The sequence below is a fragment of the Mauremys reevesii genome, linkage group 15, assembly GCF_016161935.1.
Source record: "Mauremys reevesii isolate NIE-2019 linkage group 15, ASM1616193v1, whole genome shotgun sequence".
Lineage (NCBI taxonomy): Eukaryota > Metazoa > Chordata > Testudines > Geoemydidae > Mauremys > Mauremys reevesii.
The window spans coordinates 6,348,806-6,372,656 of NC_052637.1; the positions used below are offsets into that span (position 1 = coordinate 6,348,806).

The following is a 23,851-nucleotide window of genomic DNA, read 5'->3' on the forward strand; positions in this document are numbered from 1 at the left end:
GAAGCTCTGAGACCCCAGCCCTGAGGCTATATTTGAAAATATAGAACCCCCCCAATGTAAATAAATGGTGTTCTAATATAGTTTAATAGTGTGATTAAAACTGCAATGAATCGTGGTTAATTTTTTTTTAATCGCTTGACAGCCTAGTCCTGAGTTTTCTCCCCAGGCTGGAGAGTGCTAAAGTGCTATTGTAGGGGGGAAGCAATTTAATGTCACACAGAGATGGGGGATGATCAAGGTTAACGTGGGAAATGTATCCTGGCTTTAGCTCTGGAGTCACAACCAGTCTCAATAATAACAAACCCCTGTGATCAAGTGGGAATTGTCATAATATTTTTTGAATACTGTATGTTCCTCAGTTTCCCCTATATAGGGAAGGGTTAAAAAGGTGGTGGGGGGAAAAGGGTATTTTCTTTGCAGGAGAATCCAGCTGGGGCTGACAAATACCTGACTGGGGCCTGGGCCCAGAGAATGGCCCAGAGATTTGTTATCTGACAACTGATGACCCTGTCCAGGACAGGAAATCAGCCCGTTCTGACCAGCTGGAGAACAAAGAACTGAGCTGGGGTGCCTACAGTGTGGGACAGAGAGACACAAACAGAGGCAGCTGGACTGGGTCTCGGGGTCTGAGAGCCCTGGGCTCTGGTCTGACCCAGATGGACTAAGCTGTAACTTTCTGTTTTCTATGCTAATCTAAGGACTTTCTACACTGTGTTCCAGACAACTAATAAACCCTTCTGTTTTACGCTAGCTGAGAGCCACTCTGGTCTATGGATGGTGGAGGTGCACTGCTCCCTTGGATCTGCAAGTTCTTCTCCGATTCAGGTGGACTCACGGCCCCAAAGTCCGGTTCTAGGAGGTGATGAAGCCAATGGGCTTAGCCCAGAGAGAGTGACACCAGAGGGGGTTCACATTCTGATGCGGTTCCTCCCAAGGGGACTGTGCCAGAGCTGTTCAAGAGCTGTGGATCTGTGACACCCCCTTGCTCCTCCCTTGGGATCTAGCTGCCCCGGCTTTGCCAGAAGAGCGTGTGAGTCCCCTCTATGGAGATCTCTGGCCCGTGGCACTGATGCGCTTCCCAGTGCGTCTGCAGGGCTTGTGCACTCCTCAGACAGCTGCTCCAGGCTGGGGCTGCCTCGCTGCTCCCCACAGAGTTTACAGGTTCCAGAGGCCCCAACAGGAAGAGGTTTCTCTGGGACCCTGAGCTCTGACACCGTTTCTGTTCCTGGCCCGGCTCTCCCTGCCCCTGCGGTGCTGACAGGCTGCACCCATTGGAAGAGCTGGGTCTGCCCCTCACAGCACACGCAGGGACATTGTCTGTGTCCACATCCCCTTCCCCCCTGCCCCATTCCTGGGATGGGTATCAGAAGCCCCAGGGCCCCTCCCTTCACCCTTTGAGCTGTCAGAGCTGGGACAGGAGCATTGTGGGATAGCGCTGGGGATTACGTGCACTGCTGGGATAATTGTGCCAGTGATCTCAGTGCAAACTGGCTTGATGCCGGGCGGGCCCCACAGCGATCAGCCTTGCTCCAGTCCAGTCTGACCTACATGGTGGCTGACACATCTCCACGCTATTGAGACCATGTGGGTGTGGGCGAGTGTGGGGTGGGACTGGTCAGATTTCCCTGCTGCAGACAAACAGGGCAAGGAGCCCAGGGGCCCTGCAGAGCCTGCTCCACTTCTGAGAGCCCCAGGGCGTGTTCCCCAGGAAAGCTGCACTGGGTTAACTCCAATTGCTCCAAAAATTATTTAGAGACCCTGGTGCAGACCCCTGTGTGACTCTCGCAGCTCTGTGTGGACGGAGCTGGTTGGGTTTAGCTTCATGTTGGTCAGGAAATGACCTGAGCTGAACCGAGCTCAGCCAAGAGTCTGGGCACAAACTGGAACCCGTCCAACCGACCTGCTCCTGGCAATTCCCTCGTACCAGGCAGAGGGGACAGGCTCAGGGAGGATCAGAACTCGTTTCTCCAGGGCTCGGCTGGAGTCATGCTGCTGTTCTCACCTCTCCTTGTGTTGTGCCTGCACAGAGATGGGCCCTACGATCTGTTATTTCTCCTACTCGCCCAATGGGGGGTTATTCCCCCCCCCCCCCCCCCGCAACTGTGCCATCTCCCAGCTCTGGGGTACTGGGCATGATGCCAGGAGGGGTTGCAGGGAGCAAATCTCTCCCTGGTAAGGGAGCTGGAGTCACCCAATACTTATCTTAAGTTACCTGCGAATCCTTGGGCTCTTCTGAGTCCTGGAACAACTGGCACAGAGAGAGTGCGGCGAGTTCACACAGCAGAGTCACCCGGAGCGAGGATCATGTACGTACACGGGCTGCTCCCCACAGCACCCGGCTCTGCACCGTCTCACAACAAACCAGGGTTCAACAGGCTCCGACTCCCCCTCGTCTTTTCTGTCCCATGTTTTCTAGCTGGGTTTCTCTCCTGTGCAGATCCCGTCACATCCGCCCAGCCCAGGGGCTGCTCTGTACAGGGGAACAGGCTCCCAGCAGCTGTTCCCTGCCCTAGAACAGTGACCAGGATTCTCCCCTCTCTGCAACCAGCCCCTCTGGAAGAAGAGAGAGGAAAAGCCCATCACTGGCGTGGGTCAGTGTCCCCAGGGCTAGAAATCACAGCTCTGTCAGATGATGCAATAGGGACCGTGGGGACTAAGGACAAGGAGTCAGCTTCTCATAGGCATTTCAGCACCACCAGGACCTGGAGGGACTGAGAGAGGGATCCATTCTCCAGGCCCAACTGCTCCTCAGTTTCTCCTCTCAGCTCCAAGGGGCCTGGTCACTCCCCATGGGGTGGGGGGTCCTGGGACGTGGACACTGCCCCACTACGGCCTGGGCTGGGACACTCAACCCCTTCCCCACAGGCCCCCGAGTCCCCCTCACACAGGGCAGACTTTGGGCCATGACAAGAGCTGGGGCCAAGTTGACAAGCCCCCAGCCCCATTAATGATCCCCTGAGCCAGCCCGATCCCAGGGAGGGGTTTCCAGCCCAGTGCTATGGGGCAATCCCCTCCCCAGGGTGGGTCAGCCCCTGGCAATGGGGACAGAGGGGGGCTGGATCCAGAGGGTGAGACTGTCCCACTGTCAGAGCACTGGGGGCTGGGTTCGTAGCCTGATCTCCGAGCCTCTTCCTAGCACAACGGGGCATGAGGGAGCCCAGATGTACCTGCTCACGGTGCTTCTGACACCCTAGAGGGGAAGGAGAGATGGAGCAGAGTCAGTGCCCATGGTGCAGCCCGGGTGGGCTTTTCATCCCTCTTCCTCTCAATCTCCTGGTCCAGCTCTCCCAGCCGGGCCAGCAGGAGGCTCTTGTTCAGCCAGGAACTGGCGCAGCCGCTCGCACTCGGACACCACCAGCTGCCTCTCCACTTCCCTCTGCCTCTGGGGTGCACAGAGAGATGCAGGGGCAGAGCAGGGACACGGGGTGAGTGGGGGTCAGGGGAAATGGCACAAAGCCTTGTCGAGGCTGCACAGAGCGTTTCATTCAATATCTTTGCCAGGAGACCTGTGTCTGCGCTAGGGCTTTTGCTAGTACAAAAATGTCACCAAAAATGACCAACCCCAGTCCCCATCACTGCACCAGCAACAGATTTAAGTGTAGCTCAGGGCTTGGCAAATGATGCTGCCCAAACCACCCAATGGCATTGCTGGAAACGTCGGACATTCAACCCCTGGGATCAGCACAAATCTCCCCCTGCTTCACCCGGACCCCTGCCACATCTGTGCATGTTCAGCAGTGTTACTGGCCTCTCCTCCTGCCCCCAGTGCTAGAGAGGCGGAGCCAGAGGCTGCTCCCAGCTACCCTGGGGTTGAACCCATTGACTTCACCAGGCAGCAGCCCAGCAGGCTCTCAAGTGCCAGGCACTTCAAGTGTCCCTTCCCCTCTGCCGCTGCTCCTGCCCTCCGCCGTGGAGCTGCTCTCAGGATCCCTTTAGTGTGGCAGCCCCCTTAGGGTCACAGTCTTTCACTTGGCTTCTCCACCTCCTGGATCCGAACCTAAGAGCGTTCAGCACCCCTGCCTCACACAGTGAGCTGCCTCTGGCAAGTCCACCTAGGCTGGATGCCTGAGGGAGACTTGTACCCCCAAAGGGAGCCATGCACCCCAATTACTTACTCTTATGCTGTAAAAGCAGAAGGGTTTATTAGATGTCTGGAACACAGCGCAGACAGTGCTTAAGTTAACAGACAATGGAAAGGTACCGCATGGTCCACCTGGGTCTGTCCCAGAGCCCTCTGACCCCTCTGTAATCCCAGTTTAGAAGCTTCTCTCCTGCCTCCAGCAGCCCCCATTTAACAACCCCACCTGGCCCCACCCCATTCCAGCTGGTCACACCCAGCTTTCTTCCTAAAGAGGGTGGGGACCATCCATGGTCATTTGTTTGGTGCCAAACGTCCAGGCAATTGGAGTGGCCATTGTCTTTTGGGACTGTCCATGGGCATGGGGCCCCAGGCAGCTAGGAGTCGGTCTGGGCTGTATCTCTGGGTCTCTGCAAAAAGAAACCACCCTTTGCGCCCCCACCTCTTCCCCTCCCCAGGCCAGAAAGCTGCAGCCTGGCTTGGGAGGGGCAGCAGCAGCAGCAGCCTGTTCCCTTCCCAGGCTCAGCTTCTGGGCACAGGAGCCCCTCTGAGCATGCCGGAGGGAACGGGGGCGGCTCTGGCTCACTTGGCCACTGTCCAGGGCCAGCTCCAGACTCCAGTGCGCCAAGCGCGCGCGTGGGGCGGCACTTTCCCGGCAGGGCGGCAGGCAGTAATGCCTGCGGGAGGTCCACCGGAGCCCGGGACGAGCGGACCTGCCGCAGGCATGACTGCGGAGGGTCCCCTCGTCCTGCGGCTCCGCTTGAGCTCCCGCAGGCATGACTGTGGCGGGTGCGCTGGTCCCGCGGCTCGGATGGAGCTCCCGCAGGCATGCCTGCGGATGCTCCACCGGAGCCGCTGGACCACCGGACCGTCCGCAGCCACATCTACCGGAGCCGCGGGACCGGCGAAGGCCAGCGTGAGCAGCGCGGCGCGGCGCCCTGCTTGGGGCGGCGGGATTTCTAGAGCCGCCCCTGCCACTGTCCCCAGAAGCTGAGCTTGGGCAGGGGGCAGCCTGCTGCTGTTCTCCCAGTCAGCCTGGATCCTGCACTGCACCAGGCAGCAGCGTGGCTAGAAGCAGCTCTGGCCCTGCCCCTTCCTCTCCCCTTCTGGCAGGGCCGGCTCTAGGCACCAGCACTCCAAGCATGTGCTTGGGGCGGCACTTTCCAAGGGGCGGCACTCCAGCCCCCTCCCCGCTTTTTTTTTTTTTTGCTGGGGGCACAAAAAGCCTGGAGCCGGCCCTGAACCAGGATGTTCAGCTCATGTTTCAGGCTGAGCTGGAGCTGACACTGCAGTTCTGAATTCAGTCACTAGATGGCGCTCATGGCAGCCTGAGTCGCACAGGCTGGACTGCAGTTCAGGCGGCCCTGAGCAGCATCCCCTGGAGCTGAGCCCGGGCTGCGGCAGCGGGAGGGGCTCAGCTCCGGGGGACGATGCTCGGGCTCCCCAGCGGCAGGGCCGCCTGCACTGCCGCCCCGCCTGTGGGTACGGCGCCGGGGCGGGAGGGACGCCGGGCCCCGGATGCAGGGAGGGGGGAGGGTCCTGCTGCCGCTGCTGCTCTGCTCTGAGTCTCCCCAGGGCAGCGCGGTGTTTCCCTGCCCGAGTGGGCTGTGCAGGGCGCCGCCGGGCTGGGCAGGGGGCGCGGATCCCGGCTCGCGCTGACAGGGCGAGTGGCTGGGCAGCCCGAGCTGCCGGGGAGCTGCCACCTCCTGCCCCCGGACCCAGCCCGCTGTGCACCTCCCCCGCCTCAGTCCTGCACTGCCTGCCCTAGGTGGGGAGAGGCAAAGCCCGGCTCCGAGCAGGGCAGCGGATACTGCCCCACCAGGGGACTCCCCTGGCTCGGGCACCTGAGGTCAGCGTCCGTCCTCTTAGCTCTGCCTGCACGGGGCTGGGGAAGCAGCTGTCAGTGCCTGCCCCTCTCAGCCCTTGCACCCCCCATCCCACTCCCAGCCCCTCCACTTGTCCCTCCCCCCATCGCTCCTTCGCTGCACCCCTTCCCCTTGTACTGTCCCTTCCCCTGCACCTCTCCCCTTGTACCTTCCCCCCAGCCCTCTCCTCCTGCACCTCCCCCTTCCCCTGCACCTCTTCTCCTGAAACCCTCCCGATACCCTCTGTCCTCCTCCACCCTCCTCTGTGAGTACATCACACGCCACTTCTCTGCCAGTGTAGAGCCCCCAGCACCCCCACACCTGCTCCTCTGCCTGAACCCTCTTTACTAGATCCCCATCTGTCATAAACAGACAGTTATGGGTTAATGCCTCTTTTACCTGCAAAGGGTTAAGAAGTTCACCTAGCCTGGCTGACACCTGAACAGAGGAACCAATGGGGGAACAAGATGTTTCAAAAGGAAGGAGGATTTTTCCTTTGTTTAGTTTTCAGTTTCAGCCGGAATGAAAAAGATCAAGGAACCAGCCTCTTATCAGACTAGTAAGTTTTAGAAAGGGATAAATAGGTTTATGTTTATTTCTTTGTAACCTGTCTTGTGCGATTAGAGGTAGAATCAAATTGGGTATTTGGGTATTTTCATTGGTGTACTAAGTTTTTGCCCAGGGGAACATCCTCTGTGTTTTGAATCTGTTGTCTGTGAGAGTAGCTGGTATGCTAATCTCTCCCAGGGGGTTTTCTTTTACCTTTCTTTTCTTTAATTAAAAGCCTTTTTCTTAATACCTGATTGATTTTTTCCCTGTTTTTAGATCCAAGTGGGTTGGATCTGGATCCACCAGGAGTTGGTGGGAAAAGGGAAGGAGGATGGTTAATTTCTCCTTGTTTTAAGATCCAAGGGGTTTGGATCTGTGTTCACCAGGAAATTGGTGAAGTTTCTCAAGGCTACCCAAGGAAGGGAGTGCTTGTGAATGGTGGCAGCCAGACCAGATCTAAGCTGGTAATTGAGCTTAGAGCTCCTCATGCAGGTCCCCCACATCTGTACCCTAAAGTTCAGAGTGGGGAAGGAACCTTGACACCATTCCTTTCCGGGTACAAGGTTTGAGGGTTAGTCCCTATGCCTTCCATGTGCATGTGGAGCACTAAAGATGGGGTTGCAGGGGACGAGGGGATGAGATTTATAGTAAAGTGAAATAAAAATAGGAGAAACGGTTTGATCCCCACTGCAAGTGTAAACGGGGATTGCCGTGGTGAATGAGGAGGTCACGTTTGGGGGGGGCAGGGCTGGGGCAGCAGGTTGTGCAGGGGTGTGTGTGGGGGGGAAGAAAGAACCAAGGGCTGGGGTAGCAGGGGGGGGAGAGGTAGGGGGCAGCCAAAATCTTTTTTGCTTGGGGCAGCAAAAAACCTAGAGCCGGCCCTGCCTCCTGGGCCTGTGTAGTGTAAGAAACTGCTCAGACCTCACTCCTTTCGGTGAGATAGTCACTTAAAATGTCACTTATTTCAGTTTAGCAAGTTGCACAGCTAATTCTGTCTATGAAATAGCTGCAGAGTTTTCTCCTTGCTTCTCCTCGCACTGTTTAAAAGAAAACTTTGTGTTCCCAATGTATCAATGTGCTTCCTTCTTGCAATCTTTGCCAAGATGGAAAGCAAAAATAATGCTGTAACTGGATAAATTGGAGTCATTTCACCGGTTGTGTAGGGAGATTAGTCTTCTTCTAAACAGCTACAGCCCTGCTGAGCTGGAAGAGTCTGTCCCAGCAGAATCAAGCATTCAGGTGTCCCAAGTGATCTGAAGCCAGAATGATATTGAAGCGAGTGTTCTTCCTGCTTTTCTGTCCACTGTAGTAAACTGAATGGCCAAACAAACTGATGAACAGAGGCAGAGACAGCACAGCCGCTTCTGGCATCTGGAACCCACCGGGCTCTGTCTGCTGCTGGTTTGTGCGCTGCAATGGGGGCTGCAGAGCTTAGTTCTCCTGAGGAGTGGGGGACAGGGTCCTGCCACGGTGGAAGAAATAAAGCAGCCCTCCCTAGCCAGCTTCGGCAGAGGATTGCAGAGAACGGCCATGGGGCTGGGTGTCTTGGGCCGCCTGGGTGCTGGAGTCAGCTGACTTGTCATGGACCCGCTCCAGCATATCAGGGCTGTGGCTGTTTCTTTAAGAGAAAACGCCAATCTGGTCACATGACCGCCTGTGTGATTTTATTTTTGTTTTCCATCTCGGCTAATGCTGCAAGAGAAGAGTCCTGGTCTCTGTTTGCAATATAAATATTTCTTTTCCAAAAGGCGAGGAGAAGCTGAGAGCTGCAGCTAGTTGGTAGCCAGGGAATTAGCCCTGCAACGTGATAAACTGAAATAGTCACAATGTAAATCATCGCAGCAAAACGTGTGGAGTTTGATCACACCCTGAGATTGGTCCTTCTGAGCAGTTTTACAATGAGGTAGGTTAATTTTGCTGCAAAATGTCTCCTTACATCCCCTTATCTATACCGCTTATTGCTTCGCCAGATTGTAAATGTCACAAAGATTCAATAATCCTGTGTCATTTGTTTAACTCGTTATGGAAACACTACAAGTACATTCCCAATGATTTACATTCCAGTGCTTGTCAGATTATCCTAGCAGAGTAATTTGAGATTTGTGCGGCATGTTGAATTAGTCATTTGTTTCTCTTGCGGGAATGTTTCATTCAAGAACACTGGGCCCAATGTTGTTCTCAGTGAGGTCCCAGGGAGATTTGTAACAAATAATTTCCTGTATCGAGAATACTGGGCGAGATTTACTGTGCCACTCCCGGCCGTTCTGTCTTTCTGCCTGTTAGCGTTACAGTTTTCTACCTGTGACTCTGGGGCTGAATCCTTTTGTTTCTGATATTTTCAAGGGAAAAAAGGAAAATTTCCACAATCAGTCAAAACAGAAAATTGCATCCTGTTCTCCTTCTGAAATGAGGGGGAATTAAGCATGTGCCTAAAGCAGATCATGAGCTCAAGTGCACTGCTGATTAGGGACTTGATTACATAATTAAAAAAAAAAGGCATATTTATACATTGGGAATGTACTTGTAATGTAGTGTTTCCATAATGAGTAAAACAAATAACACAAAGATTCAATAATCCTGTGTCATTTACAATCTGGTCATCTCCTACTGTGTGAACAGTCACTGGAGGGGAGATTTCCTGAAGAAATCTCTAGGACTAAAGGTAGTAAATTAATTCTAAAACACATTTACAACAATAATTCACTTTTGTTTTGTTTAATATTTTATAGACTTTCATTTTTAATCAAATATTTTGAAACAAAATTTTCTTTTTTTCAATCATTCTTCTTTTAGCAAGAATAGGGGAGAGATCAATAAAATGTTTTGATTCGATTTGATTAGAATTCCTATTTTGAATCAATTTGAAATATATATTCTCATTTAGCATCATTTAATTGAAAAATTAGAAACATTCCAATAATAGGAAAATTCATTCTTAATTTTTTTTCTAAGTCATTTTCTAATGAAAAAATCATTTTGTTTAAACATTTTTGAACTGCAGCCACTGGGAGCTGCGGGCAGCCATGTAAATGTAAACAAACTGTGTGGCAGCCCGCCAGTGGATTACCCTGATGGGCCATGTGTAGTACACATGTTGCCCACCATTGGTCTCACCTGTTCTTAAAAATCTCCAGTGATGGAGATTCCACAACCTCCCTAGGCAATTTATTCCAGTGCTTAACCACCCTGGCAATTAGGAAGTTTTTCCCAACATCCAACCTAAACAGTCCTTGCTGCAATTTAAGCCCATTGCTTTTTGGACAATTCTTCTCCCTTCTCCTTGTAACAACCTTTTATGTACTTGAAAACTGTTATCATATCCCCTCTCAGGCTTCTTTTTTCCAGACTAAACAACCCCAATTTTTACAATCTTCCTCATAGGTCATGTTTTCTAGACCTTTAATCATTTTTGTTGCTCTTTTCTGGACTTTCTCCTATTTGTTCACATCCTTCCTGAAATGTGGCACCCAAAACTGAACACAATACTCCAGTTGAGGCCTAATCAGCGTGGAGTAGAGCGGAAGAATTACTTTTGTCTTGCTTACAACACGCCTGCTAATATGTTCCAGAATGATGTTTGCTTTTTTTGGAATGGTGTTACACTGTTGACTCATGTTTAGTTTGTGATCCACAATGACCCCTAGATGCCTTTCCGCAGTACTTCTTCCTAAGCAGTCACATTTCCCATTTTGTATGTGTGCAACTGATTGTTCCTTCCTAAATGGAATGCTTTGCATTTGTCGTTATTGAATTTCATCCTATTTATTTCAGACCATTTATCCAGTTTGTCCAGATCATATTGAATTTTAATCCTATCCTCCAAAGCACTTGCAACCCCTCCCAGCTTGGTATCACCCACAAACTTTATAAGCATACGCTCTATGCCATTATCTAAATCATTGATGAAGATATTGAACAGAACCAGACCCAGAACTGATTCCTGCAGGACCTCACTCGTTATGCCTTTCCAACATGACTGTGAACCATTGATAACTACTCTCTGGGAATGGTTTTCTAACCAGTTTACACCCACCTTATAGTAGCTCCATGTAGGTTGCATTTCCCTAGTTTGTTTATGAGAAGGTCATGCGAGATGGTGTCAAAAGCCTTACTAAAGTCAAGATATACCATGTCGACCACTTCCCCATCCACAAGGCTTGTTACCCTGTCAAAGAACGCTAACAGATTGGTTTGACGTGATTTGTTTATGACAAATCCATGCTGACTGTTACTTATCACCTTCCTATCTTCTAGATGTTTGTAAACTGATTGCTTAATTATTTGCTCCATTATCTTTCCTGGTACAGAAGTTAAGCTGACTGGTCTGTAATTCCCCAGGTTGTCCTTATTTCCCTTTTTACAGATTGGCACTATATTTCCCCTTTTCCAGTCTTCTGGAATCTCTCCCGTCTTCCATGACTTTTCAGAGATAATTGCTAATGGCTCAGATATTGCTTCAGTTAGCTCCTTGAGTATTCTAGGATGCATTTTATCAGGTCCTGGTGACTTGAAGACATCGAATTTGTCTAAGTGATTTGTAACTTGTTCTTTCCCTATTTTGCTTCTGATCATTTTGATCATTTCTATTTTGCTACCTCATTTTCTCTGGCATTCACTATGTTGGACATCCAGTCTCCACCAACCTTCTTGGTGAAAACCAAAACAAAGAAGTCATTAAGCACCTCTGCCATTTCCAAATTTTCTGTAATTGTTCCCCTCACCCCCATTGAGTAATGGGCCTACCCTGTGCTTGGTCTTCCTCTTGCTTTTAATGTATTTATAGAATGTTTTCTTGTTATCTTTGATGTCTCTAGCTAGTTTGATCTCGTTTTGTGCCTTGGTCTTTCTAATTTTGTCCCTTCATTCTTGTGTTATTTGTTTATATTCATCCTTTATCAGAGGGGTAGCCGTGTTAGTCTGGTTCTGTAAAAGCAGCAAAGAATCCTGTGGCACCTTATAGACTAACAGACGTTTTGCAGCATGAGCTTTCGTGGGTGAATACCCACTTCGTCGGATGCAAGAGTGGAAATTTCCAGGGGCAGGTATATATAAGCAAGCAAGCTAGAGATAATGAGGTTAGATCAATCAGGGAGGATTGATCTAGTTAGCAACTAACTATAGAACCAGTTTCTCCTCCCTTGGTTTTCACACCTCAACTGCTAGAACAGGGCCTCATCCTCCCTGATTGATCTAACCTCATTATCTCTAGCTTGCTTCTTGCTTGCTTATATATACCTGCCCCTGGAAATTTCCACTCTTGCATCCGACGAAGTGGGTATTCACCCACGAAAGCTCATGCTGCAAAACGTCTGTTAGTCTATAAGGTGCCACAGGATTCTTTGCTGTTTATTCATCCTTTGTAATTTGACCTAGTTTCTACTTTTTGTAGGACTCTTTTTTTTGAGTTTTAGGTCATTGAAGATCTCCTGGTTAGGCCAGGGTGGTCTCTTGCCATACATCCTATCTTTCCTATGCAGTGGAATAGTTTGCTCTTGTGCCCTTAATAATGGCTCTTTGAAAAATTTCCCATTGTCTTAAATTGTTTTTCCCCTTAGACTGGCTTCCCATGGGATCTTACCTACCAACTCCCTGAGGCTGTGGCTACACTTAGCGCTTCAAAGCTAAGTCTCTGTGATGTCATCTATGTCATAGTTGTGTTTATTTACTATTTCAAGTTCTTCCTGCTTATTCTCCATACTTCTTGCATTAGTATACAGACATCTAAGATATTGACTTGATTTCCCCCCCCCATTAGTTCTGTCTTGTCTGTTCCTTAACCCTCCTTTAACGGCCCATGCTCCCCCCAAATATCGACCCTTCTCCCAGGTCTCCATGTTTTTAACTTACCTGTGGGCTTTAGTCACCTGCCCCCTTTGAACCTAGCTTAACACCCCCCCCCCCCACTAGGTTAGCCCATCTGTATCCAAATATGCTCTTCCCCTTCCTTGATAGGTGAACCCCGTCTCTGTTTAGCAGTCCTTCTTCCTGGAACAGCATCCCATGGTCGAGGAAGTCAAAGCCCTCCTAGCAGCACCATCTTTGCAGCCAGGCATTCACCTCCATGATGCATCTATCTCTGCCTGGGCCCCTACCCTTGACTGGAAGGATCTAAGAGAACAGCACCTACGGTCCCAACTCCTTCAGCCTTACTCCAAGAGCTCTGTCGTCACTTCTGATCTGCTGAGGGTCATACCTCGCAGTATCATTAGTGCCCACGTGGATGAGTAGCGTGGGGTAGTAGTCAGTAGTAGGCCATATGATCCTTGACAATCCCTCCATAAGGTCTAGGATATGGGCCCCTGGCAGGCAGCATACCTTCTGGATGCCATGCCAGGGCGACAGATAGGTGCCTTCACTTCCCTCAGAAAAGAGTCACCAACCACATTTCCTCTTGTGAGTGGTAGCTACGATTCTCCCAGCCCTGGGGGTACATGGCTTCTCCTCTTCCACCTTTGGGGTGATACCTCATCGCTCGTTGCCAGGGCAGCATATCAGTTTTCTATCTCCATGATGTGTGGGTTGGGAGTAGGGGTGGAGCACTGCCTGCTGCCAGAAGTAACCAGCAGCCAGTGTCCTTCCTGTATCAGAGCCATGTCCTCCTCCCCGAGTGGTGTGACAGCAGTCCTCTGTAGCTGGATAGCTTCCTCAGCCTTTGATGTCTCCATATGAATACTCTTGAGGAATTTCTTGTGAGCGCAGATGCTCCTCAGCCTAGCCACCTCCTCCTGTAGCTCTCCCACCTACTTCCTAAGAGATTCCACCAGCAGGCACCTTTCACACTGGATGGTCCCTCCCACTTGGCTTTCTGTGAATGGGAAATACAGGCCACAGTCTCTGGAAATCCACACCAGGATCTGGGTAGAGGCATCCATGGTTGTCTGTCTGGATACAGGTGCAGGTGGAGGAGACAGGAGCAGTGCTGGCACTGGCGATGTGGCCCTTCCTAACCATAGCGATTATATTACGTCTCCCTTCCAGAAACTCCCTCTCAACTCCCCTGTTCACTAGTTCCCCTGGGTCGCTTAGCCTCTGGCTTTTAAGGCCTTCTCTCCTAGGTCAGCCCTACCCCCTCGTTAATCACACAGGGAGAGGGTGATCACAGGGTTGATTGAGGCTGATCAGAGATGATCCAGGAACAAAGGTTCAAACAATCCCCAGACACACAATCCCGACTGACCCAGTAACCCATGAGAAAGGAAAACTCAAACAGCCAAACAAACTTACTCACCCCAAAGTTAGTACTCACACCTTGTTCATTTCCTTCTCTCCCTCTCAAAATCTCCGGTTTGCAGTTTCCTCTTCGCTAGCTCCTCTTGGTTGCTCAGCCTCTGGCTTTTAAGGCCTTCTCCCCTAGGTCAACCCTACTCCCTCGTTAATCACAAGATGGGCTGGTGAGTTATTGGTAAGGAGGAAGGTGTGAATGGCAGCCATCAGCTGGTTCTTTATCTATAGACAATTGGAGACCTGATTAAAACTGGTGGCTCATGTAAACAGATGCCAGGGACCCATGTATGCCCCATTTCTCCAGTCTGGTTTCTGATTTTTTCCTAAAATTAAAAGGGTTCTGCCCACTGGTGTCTAGAGCAGGCCTGCACAACATCCGGCCCTCGGAGCCTCACTGTGCAGCCCGCAGGGGGATTCTGAATCCCCCACACAGCGCTCTGCTGGCAGCCCAGAGCCCTTTGAATCCCAGCCGCGGCCGGGAATCAAAGGGCTCTGCACTGTCCGCAGCAGAGGGCAGCCCAGAGCCCTTTGAATCCCAGCCCGCGGCTGCTGATTGCCCCCTCCAAGTACCCCTGCCCCAACTGCCCCCCAGGACTCCCACCCCCTGTCTAACACCACTGGTCCTTGTCTCCTGATACCCCTCTCCCAGGACCCCACCCTCTATCTAAATGCCGCTGCTACTTGTTCCCTGATTGACCTCACCCCCTAACTGTCCCCTGATGAACCCCTGAGACTCCCATGGCCATCCAACTGCTGCCTTTCCCATTAGTGCCCCCCCCCCCCCGAACCTCCGCTCCATCCAACCCCCCCTGCTCCCTGTCCCTTGACTGCCCCCCGGAACGCCCTACCTCTTCTCCAACCCCCAGCCCCCTTACCGTTCCACTCAGACCAGCGTGTCTGGCTCCATGCAGCTCCAGACACGTTGCTGCCATGCTCCCCCGCGGAGCCCACAGCCCCCCCCAGCACCTGCCTTCCAGATTTGAACACCTCAAAATTCAGGAGTGCTCAAGCTCAGTTTGGGCAGCTGTTACTTCATTTCTCCCAAATCAAATATACTGATCCACTGTAACTTGCTGTAGAAAAAGCAGGATAAAATTGAGCAAGAAATGCTTATTAGGACTGGAATTGCTATTTTCAACAGCCATTGCCTTTTTGTTTGTTTGAAAGGAAGACAGTGATATTGCATTGGCAAATTCCCCATAGAAAGAAAGAGTGGTACAAAAGAATAATAAAGGCACCTCAACTTTTCCTCATTTATGGAGGACAGTCTTATAATATGCATCCAGATATCCTCCAGTCACACAAGCTGAAAATTGTTCCACTTTACTGCAGCTCTGTAACCATATGGGAACCAGTCCTGTCTGTGTCTTGTGCACATCCAAAATTCCGGCTGAATGACCCGCCCTGGGAGCGAGTTACCAGTGACCCAGGGCTGGGGCGGCAGGAGGTGTGTGTGTGTGGGGGCACTGATGCGGGGGAGCCCAGGGCTGGGGCGGCAGGGGGTGTGGGTTGGGGGAGAGCCCAAGACTGGGACGAGGAGCAGCCAAGTTTTTTTTTTTGATTTTTGCTTGGGGCAGCAAAAAACCTAGAGCCGGCCCTGCCGGTTTCCCCCAGCCGCCGGCGCCCCAGGCCCTTTAATTTGCCCCTGAGGGCTCCCAGCCACCTCTTCAGCAGGGAGCCCCTGGTTGATTTAAAATAGAATATCACCTCCCCACCCCCAACCTTCCTTTTTGGCCCACAGCTGTTTTGGTGGGGCGGCTCTGGGGAAGGAGGGTTTGTTTCCGCAGGGCTGGGCGGCCCTGGGGCGGGGTGTTTCTGCGGGGACAGGAGGTTTCGGCCCTCGGCTGTTTTCTTTGGAGGAATGTGGCCCTCACCGCTTTACGAGTTGTGCAGGCCTCGCCTATATGATCCCTAACGTTCCTCCAGCCCCCGCCCCACAGTGCCCCAGTCCCTGCAATAGTTACTGCTCTGCTCATAAATGTAAACCCCTCTGTGTAGAGGTTACAGAGACCAGAAGCCCAGCTCCCCCTTAAACCTTCCCCCTCATGTTTTTGAAATGCCCCTTCCTGGCTGTCCACCTTGGCCAGCTCCCCTAAGCTCACCTCTGTTGTTTGCATCCAACTGATGGAGAGGTGATCATGACAGTGAGGGCAGGGGGTTAAATCTGAATGAGTGACATTGTGGCCTGGTCCTGTGGCTCCGGTGGACCTCCCGCAGGCGTGCCTGCGGATGCTCCACCGGAGCCGTGGGACCAGCGGACCCTCCGCAGGCACGTCTGCAGGAGGTCCACCGGAGCTGCGGGACCGGCGACCGGCAGAGCACCCCCCGTGGCGTGCCACCATGCTTGGGGTGGCGAAATTCCTAGAGCCGCCCCTGCCTTGTGCCAGGTCACAACAGCCAGCATGTGGGACAGGGTTCAGCCCCATGGGACAGGAGCTGCCGCTGCAGGGTGAGCGTGGGGCAGGAATGCTTCACAGTACTCCAGGCCTCCCTCCCCAAACGGCAGGACCCACCCTTATGTGGATGCAATTAAATAACAGGAAATTCTCCCCCCTCCCCACAAAAAAACATAAAATTATAACAATAAAGAGAATGTCCCAGGCTCTAGCTGAAAGAATTTGAAATTCCAAGTTGTGTTTGTGTTGGTTGTTAACTGTTTTCATGGATAAGTTTGGCTGGGGCAGGAAGAGGGGGGAACAGCACCCTTGAGATGCCCTGGCGTAGCTAGTTAGAGCTGGTTGTTATGGGAGGTAGAGGCTCGTGTCAGGCCATGCTGATCATTCAGAGCTCAGGCACTGAATGGAGCAGAGCTCCACCAACCTCCCTGGCTCCCAGGGGCATTTACACACAGGGCTGGTGCAACCACTAGCAGAACTAGGCGGTTGCCTAGGGCGCCAAGTGTTCGGGGGTGCCAAAAAGCGGTGCCCTGGCTCGGCAGGGAGGATCCGCCTTCCGGAGGCACCGGAGAGCCAGAGCACCGGCTTGCGGGGGCGGCGAGCCCCAGCCATGGAATAGCCGGTGCGGTGCAGGGGGGGAGCAGCCCTGCAAAGGCAGTGGTGCCGCTAGCGGGGAGCAGCTGCGCCCCCCACCCCTCCTGCCCAGGCTGCGGCCTGGCGCCCCCCCTCCCCAGAGGCTTCTGCAGGCTGCAGCAGATGCATGTGGGCGGTGGCTCCCATGTGCCCCCCAGCTCCCTTATTGTTATGCCCCCATGGTCGGGCTCTGCGGCTCCCAGGCATGTGAGCTGCCACTGCGGTGCAGGGCCCTGAGCCTGCCGGGAGGGGCAGTGGCGGTGGCAGCTCACACTCCTGGGAGCCACTGAGCACGAGCACCAGGGCCGGCTTTAGCAAGTGCGGGGCCCAATTCGAACCGTTTCAATGGGGCCCCGGCAGGGATGACTATATATATATATATATAAAAAAAATGTAAAAAACACATGGGGCTTGTACTCACCGGGCGGTGCTCCGAGTCTTCGGCGGCGGGTCCTTCACTCGCTCCAGGTCTTCGGTAGCACTGAAAGACCCGCTGCCAAAGTGCCGCTGAAGACCCCGAGCAAGCGAAGGACCCACTGCCGAAGTGTCGCCGAAGACCCGGAGCGCTGCCAGGTGAGTAAAAATTTAAAAGGTGCCTCTAGCCAGGGAAGGGATTCTCACTGGGCGCGGGGCCCTCTTAGGCGCGGGGCCCAATTCGGGGGAATTGGTGGAATTGGCCTAAAGCCGGCCCTGACGAGCACGGTGAGGGGGGAACCGGGGAGCACATGGGGGGCGCTGCCTGCATGCATCCACTGCAGGAGCCCCCGGGGCTGTGCCAGGCCGCAGCCTGGGCAGGCGCGCCCCCCAGCTCCCCCCTTCACCGGGCTCGGGTTCTGCAGCTCCTGGGTGTGTGAGCCACCGCTGCCCCTCCTCCCAGCCCCGGCGGCAGCGGCTCCTGACACGCAGAGGTGAGTGCTGCCCAATGATCTTGGAATTCCTGGTGCGGGTGCTGAGAAGCAGCCAAGCAGGGGAGAGGAACTAGCTGAGGCAGCAGCCAGGAGTGTCCAGGGGGAAGGTGCTGAGAGCTCACTGTTCAGGGCCTCTGGCATCTCAACTGGGCTCAGTCCTGGGTACACAAACAGCGCTGCATTAAGGACCTCAGAAACAGGCCTGACTTGGGAATTCACATAAGTGCTGAATCTATGCCCCTGCTTTGAAGCTGGCATTGACCATCCCATCCCAAATGATTCACATGAGTTTCAGGAACTTTTGGATGTGGCCAAATCTGTTGCGCAACATTAAGCTTGCATGTGTGTGGTGCACTGCGGGCAGTGGGGAGAGGTGAGAGTCTGTGGCTGGAGCAGGTGGGTGTGGTTGTGGGACAAGATAATATCTTTTACTGGACCAACTTCTGCTAGTGAGAGAGACGAGCTTCCGAGCCAAGCAGAGCTCTTCTTCCCTCTGGGAAATATACTCAGTCACTGCTAAATACAAATTGGAACAGATTGTTTAGCATAAGCAGTTAACACGCATTTCAAGGGACCATTCAAGGCAGGGCCGGCTCTAACATTTTTGCCGCCCCAAGCAAAAAAAAAGAGCGCCGCCCTGCCCCAGCGCGCGTCGCGTCCCCCAAGTCCCCGCCTCCCGAGCATCGCACCGCCCAAGTCCCCGGCCCCCAGTGCCGCGTCGCACTGCCCAAGTCCTCGCCCCCCTCAGCGCCGTGTAGCGCCGCCCAAGTCCCGCTCCCGGGCGTTGCGCCAAGTCCCGCCCCAGCGCCGCCCAAGTCTCCGCCCCCCCCAGTGCCTCCAGGCCAAACCAAAAACAAACCCCCTGTCACCGCCCCCTCCCAAGGTGCCGCCCCCAGCACGTGCTTGGTAGGCTGGTGCCTGGAGCCGGCCCTGATTCAAGGTGACGTGGCCAGTTAACAGATTCAGGCTGTGTGAGGTTTGGTTGTGGCTGTGGGCTGGGTTTTTTTGTGTGCAAATGAGGAGTGTGTGTGACTGTTGCAGCTGCTGTGCTGTTTGGAGTGTAATGTATGTGACTGCAGCCAGGTTGTCACAGTGAGTCCACCGGCTCTGCAAGTGCCTATGGGATGGTCATTGCAGATGGTGCATGGGGAATGGTATTGATCCCAGCAAAGCCAGTGAGTGGACTCGGGGTGGGGTGGGAAGGGCTTGCGGGGGGCTGTGCATCCTCCGGGGGAGTTCAGGGGGTGAGGAGGGGGGAAACCTGGTCTGGGGAGCAGCCCCTGGGCAGGATGGCCCCTGGGGTCTATAAAGGCTCATTGCAACTTGCCCCACAATGAACCGATGTGCAGGGGGAGGAGGAGAGGTGGAAGTTTTGCCTAGGGCGCAAAATATCCTTGCACCGGCCCTGGTTCTGCCCTGGTCAGAAGCCTGGCCAATATAAGCTCATTACCCAGTCCACCCCCTCCCTTGATGTGGAGAAGACGTGAACTAGCCTTTGTAAATGTAGCTGAGATGTTCCAAGCACTTCAACCAAAACACACAGTTTTAGTTAAATATCAAACAGATTTACTGGCTACAGAAAGATCGATTTTAAGTGGTTACATGTAGCAAATGTAGAGATCAAAGCTGGTTACCTAAGAAATGAAAATAAATTTCCAGTCTAAGTTCTACAAACTAAAGAGGATTTGAATCAAGCAGTGTCTCACCCTGACAGATGGTCTAGTTCCTCAATACGCAGGCTGGGACTCTTTTCCAGCCTGGGACCCCCTTCTGTTATAGTTTCTTCCAGCTTGCTGGAAAGATCTTTTGCTGTGACATGGGGGTCAGTCAGTCCCCACTGGTCAAGCTGTCTCCATAGAACACAATCTCTGGAGAGTGAGTTCTTTCCTTAATGGGTGTTGATGAGCCATTTACCGCTGTCTGGCTACTCCGTTGTTGTACCTGAAAGGCTAGTTGTGATGTTCCCAACCTGACAACATATTTCAGTAACACATGTAGCAACAATTCATAACTTCACATACCATAACACATACAATCCAACAGATCAAGACTTTTAGAATGATACCTCACAAGGCATACTTTGTACTAAACATATCATAATGATCTGACAGTGGTGAATATGGGGGTTGCAGGGTGCTGCTTTGAGGTACAGAGGCCTTATATTCAACTCAATGCATTTCACCTCTCTGTGTGTAACACAATAACGTTTCAATGCTGCATCTGATCAATTCCAACACTTCAGCGAATGTTCTAGGCATCAGCAGGCAGAACTGCACTGATTGTGTCAGAAATCTGGAAGCAGGAAATGGGAGACGCTCAGAGGGCCGGGCACTGGGTGAGATGGGCAAATGGGGGCCTTCGATGACAGAGTTGGGGGTAACTGAACCTTTAATCCCCTCTGTGGTCTATTGAGAAGCCACCTACAGCAGTGTGTGTGTGTCGGGGGGGAGCAATAACTCCTTGTGGGGAAGCCCCAGCCCAGCCAGTTTGGTTCTGGTGAACAGGGCAGGGATTTAGCAGGAGGCCTCCACATGCCCTGCAGGGACGGTGGACGGTATTTACACCTGTCCATGAAAATCTCCCTCTAACTTCTCCCAGCTGTGAGTGATGCAGACTCAGCAGAAATTCTGCCCACAGTTCGAAATCGAGGGCCCTAGGAGAGGAACAGGGAGGGGAAATTCAGTCTCATTCATTCATTTCACCACCATGGGCCTCACCTCATGAAATGAGCTGCAGGCAGAAAAGCCCAAAGCCCTGAGCCCTGGCATTTTAGGGCCTGTTCACAATTGATTCTGCTTCCCCCAGGATCGCTCCTTAGACTCTCCCCTGTTGCACTGTGCGTTCCAGTGACTCACCAGGCATAGGCGGCGAGTTATATGGGCCCGTGGTGCCCGTGCTCCACCAATATTTAGGAACGTGGGCCCGGCTCCACCAATGTTTGGGCTTCTATTTTCAGAGCCGTCCCATCCATAAGACAGACCAGGGAAACCGCCCCGGGCCCTGTGCTTCAGGGTGACACGGGGTCCAGGGCGGCCTGGGCGAGGGGGGGCCTAGTGAGGGGCTTGGCACCAGCAGCAGTGAGCAACCTCACCAAAGCCCACCCCTGCTCTGCCCCTTCCCTGCCCCCACTCCACCCCTTCCCCCAAACCCCCATCACCCCGCCTCTTTCCTGCTTCCAACCCCTCCCACAAGCGATGCTGAGAGCCGGCAGGGCAGGGTGGGCTGGGGCCAGTTACCTTGCTGCTGCCGTGCCAGGCCCCCCACTAGCCCCCTGGCTGCCCTGAACCCCGCATCCCCCTGAAGTGTGGGGCCCCCCAAAGCACGGGGTCCCATTCATAGTACAGACCGGGCAACTGCCCTGGACCCCACATCCCCCTGAAATGTGGGCCCCCCCAAAGCACGGGGTCCGTACTATGAACAGGATGGCTCTGCTTGGACTCCATGTTCCCCGAAGCATGGGGCCCCCTAAAGCGCGGGGTCCAGGGTGGTTGCCCCGGTCCGTACTATGGACAAGATGGCTCTGCTTGGACCCATTCTGGGCACCACCAAAAATGATACAAACTTGGCACCCCTGTCACCAGGGGCTCTTGCTTAGGGGCCCTGTCCCTGCAGAGACCTGTCACCAGCAGGGGCAGCTCCTCCTTGGGGGAGGGTGGAGTGAAGTCCCAGCAGGAATGTAACTGCTGTGCAGTGCAGCTGAGGTACTGTAGGGGGCAGCACCACCTGCTGCCACTGGGGAATCCCGGAGGCTGCAATACACCAGGCTGCTACCAATGCCTGTGTCCCACTTAGCCTGCAGGCAGCACAGGGAGGAGCCCAGAGCAGGGCCCAGAGGTGGCTGTGGGGCTGTTTCAGCTCATACGCACTGTAAGATCTCAGGGGGGTTGGTGATGCAGGGTTCCCAGAGGCAACATGGAATAATGGGGTGCCCAGCGCTGGCCTTGGGGGAGATGGTTGCCCAGCCCCACAGATCTCACTGCCAGGAAGTTTCCTGAGACTCAGCCTCACTTTCCCTTTGTTAATTTCTCCCCATCCCCCCTGCTCTTTTTGCCCCTAAATTCTTTATGTTCAAAAACAGAACCAGAAACAATAGAACCCCCCAGTTGGTGGGCACAGAAAATACTGACTCTAGGATCAATTCTCAATACACATCTCACACTGCCCATGAGACCTCCTGTTCTCAGTCATATCTCTGCCCACAGTCCTGCATGTCTGGATGGGTCTCTCCACAGCTGGGATGGGCAAATCCCCTCCTGCAGACCCCTCCCCTCACAGCTAGGATGGGGGACTCTGGAAAGTCTGGAGGATGCAGCCACATAAGCATTGGCCTCCCCCCTCCTCAGATGCAGTTGGTGGGGACAGAAATGAGAAGATCCCAGGAGGGGGTTCATACAGGATTTCATGCCAGGCAAAAGTCCTGTTTGGATTGGACTTAACTTTACAACCCCTGCAATGAAGTGGACCTGAGCGGATGGCTCCCTGTTAAATCAAACACTTTGCATCTCTCCCCATGTTAAATACATCTGGAGTGTTTTTAAACATTGGCCAAGCGAATTGTTTATCGTTCTCTGTATTTATTATTGCTGCACAATAACAGCTGTAACAAGTGCCCCTGTGAACTAATGGATGATGTGGAAGTAGAGCAAGAACGGACAGGGATTTCAATGCATGACAGTCTCTGTGAGCAAGAGTCAGGCTGGCTGTAACCCTAATAACGCGGGGTTTATAGAAGCGAGGATTGTGTGAGGCGAGTGAGAAAGAACTGTGGGAGAAGTCGTTGCGACCTTGTGTCGATAATGAATGTAGACTGGCGTCTAAATAGAAGTGAGAAAAATAAGATATCAAGATGGCCTAGGTATAAACAAAATGCAGCTGTTGCCTATTATTGTATGTAACAAAAAGTATAAATGCTGCTGTAATTGTTTACCTGTTGAGAGACCTGCCTAGGACTGGGGAAACCCTGTGTCCTAGGGCTCTCCCTCCCTCTATGCAATTGTAAAGAGAAAATAAAGTATCTGACTCTGCTGCACCCAACCAAAAAGTGAGAACTAAGTTTTTCTCCAACAATGACAGAGTGCAGCAACGACTTCTATTCACCGTTGTGCTGGCACAGCAGCAGGGGCAACAGGTTTGTATAATTTTTGGTCGTGCCCAGAATGGGTCCATGTCCTGCGCCTCCCCTCCCACCCCCACCTGCCTTGTAAGCCGATCTATATATTTTAAAAATAATGTAAAAATGGACTGGAAACAGTAAGCGCTTAACAGTTTCCCTCTATTGCACAATATCACTATTGTCAGAAAAATGTATTTAACTAAGACTATCAACTTGATTAATACTGTTTTGAATACGGAAACAACGCAGCACTCTTGGATCAATAACCCATAAAAGCAAATACCAAGCCCTAGCTGCTCAGGTCCAGACTCCAGGAAGCCCCCTCAGAGTCAGTCAACTCCCGGTGGGTGCTGGGGGGAGCTGCCATAACATGTGTGTCTCCTCCCCTCCTGCCTCTGCTGGCGCAGTCCCTTTGTTGTGAGGTAGCGCAGCACAGAGTGGCAGGGCAAGGGGCAGCTCCATCCCCCACTGGACAACGATGAAAAGTGTTTGCTGCCTCCTGAAGAACATTGCAAAAGAAGGGGCTACATTTTGTTTTAGTTTTAGAAAGTATTTGCTTTTATGGATTATTGATCCAAGAGTGCTGCTGCACAGGGCGCAGGCAGGGATGCCAGCAATGCCTCTCTGCTATGTACATCGGCCAAACTGGACAGTCCCTACGGAAAAGGATAAATGGACACAAATCAGATACTAGGAATGGCAATATACAAAAACCTGTAGGAGAACATTTCAACCTCCCTGGCCACACAATACAGGATTTAAAGGTAGCCATCCTGCAGCAAAAAAACTTCAGGACCAGACGTCAAAGAGAAACTGCTGAGCTACAGTTCATCTGCAAATTTGACACCATCAGCTCAGGATTGAACAAAGACTGTGAATGGCTTGCCAACAACAAAAGCAGTTTCTCCTCCCTTCGTGTTCACACCTCAACTGCTAGTAGAGGGCCTCACCCTCCCTGATTGAACTAACCTCATTATCTCTAGCCTGATTCTTGCTCGCATATTTATACCTGCCTCTGGAAATTTACACCACATGCATTCGACGAAGTGGGTATTTACCCACAAAAGCTCATGCTCCCAAACGTC

At 52.7% G+C, this 23,851-nt stretch overlaps 1 protein-coding gene across 1 annotated transcript in view; it reads right to left on the minus strand.

Annotated features, from left to right (window-relative positions):
* LOC120383937 (E3 ubiquitin-protein ligase TRIM39-like) overlaps positions 1-23,851 on the minus strand; it is a 961,691-nt gene that overhangs the window by 616,672 nt on the left and 321,168 nt on the right. The window lies entirely within an intron of this gene.